The 13471-nt window shown below is 41.8% G+C and overlaps 1 long non-coding RNA gene across 1 annotated transcript in view; it reads left to right on the top strand.

Annotated features, from left to right (window-relative positions):
- The window catches only part of LOC107968323 (uncharacterized), a 245353-nt gene that overhangs the window by 42124 nt on the left and 189758 nt on the right, over positions 1-13471 (top strand). The window contains exon 2 of the long non-coding RNA XR_001709425.3: positions 10648-10752. This is a non-coding gene — a long non-coding RNA (uncharacterized LOC107968323). The remainder of the gene's footprint in view (positions 1-10647; positions 10753-13471) is intronic.

The following is a 13471-nucleotide window of genomic DNA, read 5'->3' as shown; positions in this document are numbered from 1 at the left end:
ATTGCTTTGCTTTTGGGGTAAGGTCCTTCCTGCACTGCTCTGGGGCTCCATTCACTTTGCAGGAGGACTTAGTGTGGCTGTTCCCACAGGAAGGTACTGAGATCAGCAAACACAGTGCATAAATCTCTCTGGAAGCTGGGAAGTCTGTTCGCCCCAAACTGCTGTCCCGCTGGAATGCAAATGGTCCCACTGCAAAGTACAAGCCTTTGCCCTCACCGGTGTGTTTGCAGCAGCCTCATGCCACTCTGTCAGTGCCAAAGACATGACTCCCTTTCAAATGTTCTTGTTTCCCACCACTACTTCCCCTGATGCTGTGGGTTCTGATGGGCCTCCAGGCTCCCTTCCCTTGCTTGTTAACCCTTCAGTGTATAAAAGCAAAGTCCCAGGGATTCTTTGGAGCAATTGCCTGAACCAAGGAGTCATGATGTTTCTCTAGCAGAGGGAGAAGCTTTCCTCTAGTGCAGCACCTGCCTTCATGTCTGGAGGCTGAGGTCAGGGATTTCCACCCCTCTGAGACTTTCCTGGCCTCTCTGAGTGGCTGGCCAGCAGATAGTGCACCTGAGATCCGGGGCTGGGCTTACTATTGGGATCTGGGCCAGAGGGAGAGAAGGTGGGGAGGTGTTTGCAGCCCTCAGACAGCCCCTCGCCACATGAGTTCCACGGAATATAGTTTTCTCTCAGGGGCTCCCCTCCACCCATTCATAATTCACTCCTCTCAGGTTCCTCGTTAAAGTAAAAATCATCAGCATTCTTTTAATGTGGCTTTTTGTGTTTCATTTCCTTTGTTGGTTAAAAAAAAGTTTCCACTGAAACATTTTATAAGATTTCTATACAGTGCATACATTTTAAACATTTTGTTCCTATTAACATAAAATATTATTCTCATTTCCTCTTATGATGGGAAGAAAGCAGGAAAAAAAGCATTATAAAAATTAAAAAATAATTCTTTATTATAAAGGAGGTATGAATGATTTACGAGCATAATAAAAGCAAGTCTCTTTGGTCAACATTATGAATTTAAAAATAAAACTTCCTTTCAGATTTTTGAAATGACTTGGATGACAGTAGGCACTAAAATAACAAAGAAGGCCAGGTTATAATGGGACATTTTTCCCCCTTTATTTTTCTTCCCAAGGAGAGATGGTTTTCTCACTTACCCTTGGGAAACAAAGTAGAGTCATCCCAGGTCAGGATCCGGGGAGCTCACATCAAATAGCTTGTTTCAAAATATGTCTGTGGGTCATCCGCACCCCTGACAAAGATGCATTTTAAAATTCCCTTTGTCATTTTGACGCGTCTTTAAAGATCGTATCTCGTTGAATCTTACCAGGGAGAGGAAACAGGAGTTCTCATCCCCATCCCACTCACCCCTACTAGGATCTTCCTCCCAATGATACAGGAGCCCAGGCTCCTCCTGCACGCCCACTGCTCAGCAGGACTGTGATCCTGCTCTTGGGCTGTGTGTCCTCCTGGTAAATCCCCTCCAACTCCACCAGGTCCTGCCTATTAAATCCCACACTCTGATTTGTTTTTCGGTTCTGGGTCTCGTGGTTCCTATCCCAGGGCTCTAGTTCTACCCACACTAGGTCATATAGTCATCCCTTATCCTCAAGGGATATGTTTCAAGACCCCAGTGGATGCCTGAAACCTCGGATAGTACCGAATGCAATTGTTGCCGTCAATAGGAATACATTTCTTTTCATGTCTTGCCCTGACAAACTTTGTGCCTTTTCCATCTGAGCTAAGCAATTATTGTGCATTGTGGCTGTAACTTTTGCAGTTTGAGGTGAAACTGCAAAACTAGTACAGATTTCTTTTTCCTTCTTTACAATGTCACCAATAGAAGATTCGTTCTTTCCGTAGATCTTAGCAACCTCAACACTGATTTTTTTTCTTAACTTACTAAGTTGAGAATGTTCACTTTTTACTTAAAGGAAGCATTTCATGGTCTGTCTTTGGTGTATTCGAATGGCCAACATCACTACTTTTGTGTTTTGGGGACATTATAAAGTAAAATAAGGGTGACTTGAACACCAGCACTGCCATACCTCAACAGTTGATCTGATAGCAGAGATGGCTACTGAATGACTAAGGGGCAAGGAAGCATAGACAGTGTGGACACACTGAACAAAGGAAGGACTCACATCCTGGACAGGACAGTGCCAGGTTTCATCATGCTACTCAGAAAGGCATGCAATTCAAAATTGATGAATTGTTTGTTTCTAGAAATTTCCATCTAATATTTTAGGACTACAGTTAACCACAGGTAACTGAAACTGAGGAAGGTGAAACTGCAGATAAGGGGGGCGACTGTGTTATGATTGAGGTTTGCATGAAGAGCATATTAAGCTGGGGGTATCACCAGAGGAGGCTGGCAGGCTGCAAGGGGCCTCTGGAATGACATTTCCTAGGTAAATTCACCCTGGTTTGAGGTCAGACATCCACAGCAGTGTAGGTTCAGACACCTGATTCTGTTAGCATGCTGAGAACAGGCTAGTCAATATCAATGTCAACCAGCTCCTGAGCCTGAGGCAGACTCTATTGGTCTGATTTTTTTCAATTCACAAGAGAAACACCACCCTCAAAACACTTAGGATGATCGGGTGCAGTGGCTCATGCCTGTAATACCAGCACCTTGGGTGGCTGAGGCAGGAGGATCACTTGAGGCCAGGAGTTCGAGACTGGTCTGGGCAACAAAGTGACACCACTGTTTCTACAAAAAAATAAAATATTAGCCAGGCATGGTGCCACATGCCTGTGGTCCTAGCTGCAAGGGAGTCTGAGATGGGATGATTACTTGAGCCCAGGAGTTCGAGGCTGCGGTGAGCTATGATTGTGCCACGTACTCTATCCTTGGGAAAAAAAAGGAGAGCTGTGGGGCAAAAAAGAAACTTGGGTTGTGAGGTAGTTCATTGCTTGCTTGGCTGGTGTATGACACTTACTAGAAGGCTAGCTGACAGAAGTTCAAGTTTGCAACAATTTATAGGTTGTGTCCCCCCAGGGGCCCTGGTCGATTAGTTGTGGGGATCGCCTGGGAGGGCGCGGTGACCCACTGTGCTGTGGGGGCCTCCATCCTTCCCCCCACCCCACCCCTGGGGATCCCAATTCATTCCGGGCTGACACTCTCATTGGCAGACGTTGGGCATCACCTAGCGGCCACTGTTACTCTGAAAACGGAGGCCTCACAGAGGAAGGAAGCACCAGGCCACCTGTGCACAGCCTGGGGCAACTGTGTCTTCTCCACTTGAGCACCTACTTCAGGGCAGGCTCTGTTCTAGGCAATGGGGACACAGCAGTGAACAAAGCAGACAAAAATCCCGGCCCTCAAGAAGCTTATGCTCCATTAACTTTTTGAGCCCAGAGTTTGGGTCTTTCACCCCTGGGTAGAGCCAATGTTTGGCTTTCCATTTTCTCTGCTCAGAGCTCCGGAAAGTTACCCCAGAAGTGAAAGCATACTGCTGTAATTCTTGGAGGAGTAATATAAAGAAAGAGCAACATGGCAATTCAACCCAGATTTTAAGATCAAAAATCTCATGCATTGGAATAAAGACAGGACTTAGGATCTTATTATGGTTTCTGCTCTTCCTTAATTCTGCTAACTTAGTGAATATAACTGCAGCACTTAGTGGATATAAGATTGAAGGAATACGTGGAGAGGGACAGGCTTCAGAAGTGGAAAAAAAGGGAGGGCACTGGAGAGCAAGAGCCAGGTGGGTGGTGCAGAGAGTGGAGGGTTTGACTTTTGAGATCCATTGTGAGAAGCAAGAGAAGTGAAGACAAGAGGAAGGGTTTGAAAAATGGTTGTGATGGCTTATGAACTGAGTTTCCTTTCATGCTTTTTGAATGGAGTTATTTTTGAATTACTTCTGATTATTAGTCTGCAAAGATTAAGCCATAAAGGACTCTAGGATATATTAAAGTTCATGACTTTTGGCTTAGGCTTCCACCTCAATATTCTTGAGCTTTCAGTCTTCTCTCCTCATTTTTCTCCCTGTAATTTACAGTTAAATAACATGAGCCCCATTTCCACAGAGCTTCAGGAAGTTCACTACTTGCTCCAATATTTATAAGATTCCAAAGTTGCTTCGGTTCCCAGGTAGCTGCCTATCACCTCTCACTTCAATCTCCTTCTAGCCCAATTCTATGCTTTTTAAATTCAATTTTTAATAAAGTAATGTATGCAGTAGTTTGAAACTCAAATATTAAATAACTTATAATAAAAAACAAATGTCCACTAAGCATCCCCTGTTCTACAGTCCAACTCCCCATAGGCAATGACTTTCAGCTCTTTTAGCCCTTGCTTTCTTGTACCTTCCTCTATATTTCTAAATAAATGGCCACATTGCTATTTGTTAATGTATCAATTTTAGACATTATGTATTGACATTCTGTTATGACAGATGAGGATTTAGCTCTTTCATTCTTCTCCCACCTTCATGCCACTTACCTTCTCTTTCTAAACTCTTGTTAAAATTACACAAAAAAGGTTGGTTCAATCAACAGTTAGGATTGACATTACTATGGCTATGAAGTAGAATTTCTAGCCAAGAACTATATCATTATTGTTTTGTCTCTTGTATATCATTTTGCTTTTTTTCTAGAGTTAATATTTTCCTCATTTTTTTCATTTGCTTACTTTTCTTATGTGCTTATATATATTTTTTCTGTACTAAATTCATCAATACTATTTTCCAAATGGTCAAATACATAATCTATACATTGATTATTTTTTCATGGGTTCTTTTCTCCCTTCTTATGCTTCCTTCTGCACAGTTGTTCTCATCTGTCATCTTATCTGTAAATTTTCTTTTTATGTTCTTGTGTTGGATCCACTGGAAACCTGGTGATGTGGTTTGGCTCTGTGTCCCCACCCAGATCTCACTTTGAATTGTAATAATCCCCACGTGTGAAGGGCAGGACTAAGTGGAGGTAACTGGATTATTAGGGCTGTTTCACCCATGCTGTTCTTGTGATAATGAGTGGAGTCTCACAAGACCTGAATTTTTTTTTTTTTTTTTTTTTTTTAACGGAGTCTTGCTCTGTCTCCCAGGCTGGAGTGCAGTGGCGCAATCTCGGCTCACTGCAAGCTCCACCTCCCGGGTTCACGCCATTCTCCTGCCTCAGCCTCCCGAGTAGCTGGGACTACAGGTGCCCGCCACCATGCCCGGCTAATTTTTTGTATTTTTGGTAGAGACAGGGTTTCACCGTGTTAGCCAGGATGGTCTCAATCTCCTGACCTCGTGATCTGCCCACCTTGGCCTCCCAAAGTGCTGGAATTACAGGCTTGAGCCACCGCGCTGGGCCAGTCTGATGGTTTTATAAGCAGCTTCCCCCTTCCCTGGGCACTCTTTCTCTCTCCTGCCACCTTGTGAAGAGATGCCTTCCACCATGACTGTAAGTTTCCTGAGGCCTCCCCAGCATGCTGAACTGTGGGTCAATTGAAACTATTTTCTTTATAAATTACCCAGTATTGGGTATTTCTTCATAGCAGTGTGAGAATGGAATAATATACCTGGGAAATTCTTTCTTTAGTCCCTCACTTTGCTGGAGCACATGTTCTTAGAGTCCTAAAAAGTTGTTCATGGTGATAATTGTTTGTTTGAAATCTTACTTTTTGAAAAGTGGCTTTAATCTATCTTTATACTTGTTGGATAATATGGCTCAGTATATAATACTGGGCTGCAAATCACTTTGCCTCTGAATATTGAAGTTATTTTGCCATTGCTTTCTAACATTCAGGGTTGTTGAGAAGTCTGATTTTATTTCATTTCATATCCTTTGTGAGGGATGTTTCCTCCCACCCCTAAGAAAATGAGAGGATTTTTAAATTTTACTTCCTACTTCTCCAAAGTTTTATAATGAAGACCCCTCACATTTGCCTTTTATCATTCTGGACACAGTGGACTATTCTTTTACTTTGAGGAATCTAATATCCTTTTGGTTGTAGAAATATTCTATTATAAATTTTAAAATTACTTCTTTTCCATTTTTTTTCTATTCCATTAATCTATTTTGAGGCTTTCTAGTTCAACACGCTAAGTTTTTAACATATATTTTCCTTGAAATTTTATCTTTTTGTTTTATTTATTCTACTTTCTGAGACGTCTTTTTCATTTTTGTCATCCAACCTGTTTTACAATTTAAATTTTTGACTAATAGGTCGTGCACTGTGGCTCATGCCTATAATCTCAGCACTTTGGGAGGCTGAGGTGGGCAGATCACCTGAGGTCAGGAGTTTGAGACCAGCCTGGCCAACATGGTGAAACCCTATCTCTACTAAAAATATAAAAATTAGCTGGGTGTGGTGGCGGGCACCTGTAATCCCAGCTATGCAGGAGGCTGAGGCAGGAGAATTGCTTGAACCTGGGAGGTGGAGGTTGCAGTGAGCTGAGATTGTGCCACTGCACTCCAGCCTGGGCAACAGAGCAAGACTCCATCTCAAAAATAAATAAATATAAATAAATAAATAAATAAATAAATATTGACTAATAATATTCCAGTTTTCCTCTAATTGTTTCTTCTCCAATCTTAGCTATGAAGCATCCTGTCTTTTAAAAATATATATCCACAATGGTTTATTAAAATCTCTCCCGTTTTATTATTCTCTCTTATTCACAAAAGCTTATGGCTTTCTTTTCTTCTTTTTATTTTTTTCAGTTGCTTTATTGTGGGATCTTCCCAAATGTTGAGAGCTTTTGCTGTGTTTTGGGTTCTTCTCATGGTGGAGTGTGATGAGACTCAATGGAAAGCCCCATTTCTCATATCTGGCTGTCCATTAACAGACAGCAGCAAGGGTTACAAAGCTGATGAGAAGCACTGAAGGTGTGGATGGAACACAATGATAGGTAATATTCAAGCTACTGGGATTCGCAGCTATCTCCATATCTAATATCAGTGTCTGGAGGCCTTTAATTTGGGCCTCTTAGGTTTCTCAAAAGAGGACTTATCTAATCTCCTGGCTGGAAGGGCTATTTCTAGAGATAGAAATTTCACATAAACTCCTGTTTTCAACTTCTGACCTCTCTGTTGATAAATGTCTTGAGCCTTCTTCATATGACTTCTTCTGAGAATACGCCACTGGGTCTTGTGTGTGTGTGTGTGTGTGTGTGTGTGTGTGTGTGTGTGTGTTTGCATGTAGGCAGGTGGGTGGGGAGGGTTCTTCCTTAGGTTGCTCTCCTTTGGGTGCTCTGTCTCTGCCCTAGAGGAAGTCATTGTTTCCTATTTGCTATTATTGCTATTATTCCTATCTGCTATCCTGTATTCTTTAGAGCAAGGGTCAACAACATTTTTCTATAAAGTGTCGCAGAGTAGCTATTTTAGGCTTTGCAGGTCATTCTGCCTCTGTCACAATCATTCAACTGCATACTGCAGTGTAAAAGCAGCCATGGGCAACATACAAACGAATGGGCAAGGCCAGATTCGGCCTGCATACTGACCCCTGCTTTAACCTGCTCTTTACCTCTTAGTTGGCAATTCCCTGTTGCTAGTTAATAGTTATTTATATTCAGTTTTTCCTGTCCAAATTACCAGTGTGATTTCTGTCTCCTGATTGGACTCTCACTGATAAATGATACATCATACTGACATTCTAGGCAAGGGCTTGGCTTGGATGCCTTGTGCCATTGGAGAGGATCTGGATCTGACAATTCTGGCCAGCAATTATGAGAGAGAGAGGAAGAGGGAAAGAGAGAGAGAGAGGGAGAGAGAGAGAGAGGGAGAGAGAGAGAGAGGGAGAGAGAAAGAGAAAGAGAGAAAGAGAGAGAGAGACAATGAGAATGAACAAATTAATGACAGCCCTAAATAATCAAACTAACATTTTAAGCAAGACTTTCTTTTCTGTAGAAAGAAATTGTGATAGCAGTAAAAAAAATTCTTTTTCTTGTCGATTATAAACCAAAAGTTTCACAGAATTTTTCTCTAGTTATCCGCTCTATAATATATTCACATTTATTTTAATTTCCCCAAGACCTTCAGGTAAAATCAAGAAAGATGTGGGGTATTTTTCCTGGGGCTCTCTCTTCTCCTCAGCTCAGAATGGTAATAGCCCTGGGGATCCTGTGTTGAATGCTCCCTGGAATGGCCGTCTCACCCCCTCCCTAAGCTTTCCTTAGACAGAGTACAATGCAATTGATTAGTTTTCCACTTCCTAAATTGCTGTCAAGTTCCAGACTCATCTCCCTGAGATTATTCCCATCATCTTTATTGGAGGTTTGGGTGTCTGCAAATTCTTTGGTGACACACATACAGGCTGTCTTTTGCTTTATGATCACAGATGGCTAATCACAATCATACTGTATATTTTACTAGTTTAATTCTCAGAGGGTAACCTCTTTTCCAGGATTTTTGTCTCTCCATATATTGCAAATACCAAGAACATGCTCTCTGATTTAAAAAAAAAAAAGTGACAGAGAATGCTTAGCCCAAGGCTATCCCAAAGACATGGCTCTGAGATCTGAAATTCAGAACCTTGCTTGAGATGTTTAGGCAGGCTCCCTATGGCTTTTAATTCATGTGATGAGTTAGGGAGAGACGTGAAAGAAAGAAACATGCTCACAGGCAAGCCTGATGTAAAAGCAATAGCAGTTGGCAAAGCCTTTGCCCTAACTGCCCATCAATTTTTCTCTTCATTATGATACAAGCAGGGAAGGTTGTAAGATCAAGTGTTTTTAAGTGATGAATTAAGACAGAATGATAAGCAGAAGGTGCCTTATTGCTGGTGTCAGATTTAAACCTCTGAAGAGAAAAAGGGTTTAGGGGGAACATTATTTTTCCCTTGCTTAGTTAAGTTGTGGAGTTGAGAGTTGGAAGCGACCTGGGTCACCAGCTGAGTGCTTTCTACTGCTCCCCCTTCCAGTCTAGACCAAGAAATCCTCTTTTGTAGATACAATGGAGGGACCAAAAAATGCCCCACAAGAATTTGAAACAGGTAAGATTGTTCTCTGAGAGTGACGCTATAAAACGGACTTAGATCAGTGTGAAAAAGTACAAAGTCACCTTAGAAATAAAATGTTTTCTAGTCTAAGACACAAAGATGAATTGACTGTAGATTTTGAAACAGGCAAAGGAAGAAAATACTTACCAGAAAGAAGTTGAAGGGGTGTAATGCCTGGCTAGGTTCCTTTATTCTGTGGGAGGGACCTCCACCTGTGAAGCCCTCCCTCTGTCCCTCTCCCCACCAAAATGGGGCTGCGAGCATCAATCTTTAGCATCTTTGCGTTCATCTTGTACTTTTATTCCATCCTTACCAAGTAAATGTCTGCTCATAACTTTGTTTCCTGTGTGGATTTGCCTACAGAGAGTGGCTTGATTCTCAAACATCCCTCTCATATCTGCTTGATGGCTATTTAATCACTGGAAATAAACAAATTAGCAAAGTGGTATTTGTGAACTTGGTTGATTTGTATCTGAAACTGGAGGTGCTAACAAGTCAGTTGTCTGCCTTGTTAGATTAAGGAATCCCCATGGGGACCAGCTGGGCTCTTATGACACTTTTACATAATCCTTACACATTTATGAATCTTTTTCAGATTATGACATACGTTCATTACTTTTATTGCCTAGAAACTTAATTTTAGGGGAAGAAGTTGATTAAACTAGAACCATTAGGAGAAGAAGAATACTATAATAATTAAGAGCTTAAACTTTGTGTTTAGACAACATGGATTGAAGCCCTTGTTCTCTCACCTTTCTTCATAATGCCCAGAGATACCTTCCCTTCCTCTTGCTCCTGCTCTGGCCATGTGATGTGCTTTCTCCTTCACTTTAACCTTCTGCAATGATTGTAAGCTTCCTGAGGACTCCACAGAAGCCACAGGTCTCTTTGTATTCAAGTTGTTTCATCTATAAAGTGAGGATAATGCGAGTATTTATGTAATAGGGTTGTTGTGAGGATTAAATGAGATGTGCTCATACAATACTTATCACAATGGCTGGCACTTGGTAAGGGCTCAAAAAATTTTAGCTGTCTTCATAATACTTACCATTATCAACCAGTTTTTCTCCTTTTTAAACATCATAGGCATGTGTTACTGTCATCAGAGTTTAGATCAGTCCAAGAGAATCAGTGTTAATAACTGAGTTGAAAACACCTCTGACCAAAAACAATAAAATTCTACAAATTTGTATTGAGTACCTACTATATGCCATGCATTGTTCTAGTATGAATTAAAAGTAAACAAAACAGTAAAAAGAAAATAATCTAATTAAAATATAAAATTTAATTTTGAATAGTAAAAAGTGAAATGAAAAGAGGATAATAATTGTGAGATAAAGACTATGGTGGTCAATGTTAAGTAATAGAGTCCCTCTACCAGTTTAGATAGAGCAGTGTCAGATAGACGAGAGTGAAATACTTTTAAATAAAGTGACTTCTGGGCTGAAACCCAAAAGGTAAAGAGTCAGCCATTAAATATCTGGATGAAAGATTCCCATAAGTATAGCCTAGAGGAGATGGTTTAAATGTTTCCCCCAAAGGTCATGTGTTAGAAACTTAATCCCTAATGCCACAGTGTTGAGAGGTAAGATGATTCGTGTCCTTATGAATGAATGCTGATATTAAGGGATGAATTAGTTATCTTGGGAGTGGGTTCCTAATACAAGGATTAGTTTGGTTCCCTTCTTCAATCTTTCTCTCTCTCTCTCTCTCAGGCTTTCTCACCATGTGATGCTTTCTGCTATGTTATGATGCAGCAAGAAGGGCCTCACAAGATGTGACCTCTTGTTCTTGGACTTCTCAGCCTCCAGAATCATGAGGTAATTAAACTGCTATTGTTCATAAATTACCCAGTCTGTGGTATTCTGTTATAGCAACACAAAATGGACTAAGACAGGAGAGAAGGAGCTTGACTTTTTTCTTGGACTAGAAAGAAGGACAGTGAGAATGGAAAACTATAAATAAGTTGGAAGATGATATATATTAGATATGATATATATTGGAAAACCGCCCAAATCTCATGTTGAGTTGCAATCCCCAGTGTTGAAGGTGGGGCCTGGTAAAAGGTGACTGGATCATGTGGGTGGTTTTCTCATGAATGGTTTAGCACCATCCTCTTGGTGCTGTTCTTGTGATAGTGAGTTCTTATGGGATCTGGTTGTTTAAAAGAGTGTGGCACCTCCCCCACCTCTTTCTCCTGCTCTGGTCATGTGATTTGCTTGCTCCTCCTTCAACTTCTGGCATGATTGTAAGCTTCCTGAGGCCTCCACAGAAGCCAAGCAGATGCCAGTATTATGCTTTCTGTGCAGCCTGCAGGACTGTAAGCCAATTAAATTTCTTTTCAAATTATCCAGTCTCAGATTTTTTTTATAGCAGTGCAAGAATGGCCTAGTACAGAAAATTGGTACTGAGGAGTGGGATATTGGTATAAAGATGCCTGAAAATGTGGGAGCAACTTTGGAATTGGGTAATGGCAAAGGTTAGAAGAGTGTGGAGGGCTCAGAAGAAAGCAGGAAGATGAAGGAACATTTGGAATGTTTTAGAGACTGGTTGAATGGTTGTGACCAAAATTGCTGATAGTGATATGGACAATGAAGTCCAGGATGCTGAGGTCTCAGATGGAAATGATGAACTTATTAGGAACTGGAGTAAAGATAACTTTTGTTACACCTTAGCAAAACACTTGGCTACATTAAGTCCATGAGCTAGGGGTCTGTGAAAGTTTGAACTTGAAAATGATGACTTAGGATATCTAGTGGAAGACATTTCTAAGCAGCAAAGTGTTCAAGGTGTGGCCTAACTGCTTCTAATAGCCCATGTTCAGATGTGAGAATGAAGGAATGACTTAAAATTGTAACTTATATTTAAAAGGGAAGCAGAGCAAAGAGTTTGGAAAATTTGCTGTCTGGCCGTGTGACAGAGAAAGAAAAAGCTTTTTTGGGAGAGGAATCTAAGCAGGAGGCTGCAGAACAACTACTTACTAGAAAGATATGCATAACTAAAAAGAAGACAACTGCTGATAGCCAAGATAATGGGAAAAAGGACTTGAAGGCATTTCAGAGACCTTTGCAGCAGCCCTTCACATCACAGGTTGGAGGTCTAGGAGAGAATAATGGTTTTGTGGGTTTATTAATCCATGCTCACACTGCTATAAAGAACTGCCCAAAACTGGGTAATTTATAAAGAAAAGGTATTTAATTGACTTACAGTTCCACATGGCTGGGGAGGCCTCAGGAAACCTACAATGCCAGAAGGGAAAACAGGAATGTCTTACATGGCAGCAGGCAAGAGGGAGAGTATGTGAGTGTGAAGGAGGAATGGTCAAACACTTATAAAACTATCAGATCTTGTGAGAACTCACTCACTACTACAAGGACAGCATGGGGGAAACTACCCCCATGATCCAATCACCTCCTTCCCTTGACACATGGGGATTACAAGTCCCTCCCTTGACATGTGGACACATGGGGATTACAATTCGAAATGAGATTTGGGTGGGGACCCAGAGCCAAACCGTATCACTCTGCCCCTGGCTTCTCCCAAATTGTCTTTTCTCAAATCTCTTCACATTTCAAAACTGATACAATTTTACATTTCAAAACCATGCCTTCCCAACGGTCCCCCAAAACCTCAACTCGTTTCAGCATTGACTCAAAAGTCCACAGTTCAAAGTCTTATCTGAGACAAGGCAAGACCCTTCTGCCTATGAGCCTGTAAAATCAAAAGCAAGTTAGTTACTTCCTAGATACAGTGGAGGCATAGGCATGGGTAAATATTTCCACTCCAAATGGGAGAAATTGGCTGAAACAAAGGAGCTACAGGACCCGTGAAAGTCTGTAACCCAGTGGAGCACTCATTAAATCTTAAAGCTTGGAAATTATCTCCTTTGACTCCATGTCTCACATCTGGGTCATGCTGATGCAAAGGGTGGGCTCTGATGGCCTTCGGCAGCTTCTTCATGAGCTGTCCTTGAGTGCCTGTGGATTTTCCAGGTGCATGATGCAAGCTGTTGGTGGATCTGCCATTCTGGGGTCTAGAGGACAGTGACCTTCTTCTCACAGGTCCACTAGCCAGTGCCCCAGTGGGGACACTGTTTGGGGGCTCCAACTCCACATTTCCCTTCTGCATTGCCCTAGCACAGGTTCTCCATGAGGGCTCACCTTGCAGCAGACTTCTGCCTAGACATCCAGGCATTAACAAACATCCTCTGAAATCTAGGTGAAGGTTCTCAAACTTCACTTCTTGATTTCTGTGCACCCACAGGCCCAACACCACATGGAAGTCACCAAGGCTTGTGGCTTGCACCCTTTGAAGTAATGGCCCAAGCTATACTTTGACCCCTTTTAGCCATGGCTGGACCTAGAGTGTCTGGGATGCAGGGCACCAAGTCCCAGGGCTGCACAAGGACTGCATCCTGCAAAGCCACAGGGTGGAGCTGCCTAAGGCTTTGGTAACTTACTCCTTGCACCAGTGTGGTCTGGATGTGGGGCATGGAGTAAAAGGAGATTATATTGGAGCTTTAAGACTTAGTAATGGCCC

This window comes from Pan troglodytes, chromosome 15 (assembly GCF_028858775.2).
Source record: "Pan troglodytes isolate AG18354 chromosome 15, NHGRI_mPanTro3-v2.0_pri, whole genome shotgun sequence".
NCBI lineage: Eukaryota > Metazoa > Chordata > Mammalia > Primates > Hominidae > Pan > Pan troglodytes.
This window is presented reverse-complemented; position numbering and strand designations above follow the sequence as displayed.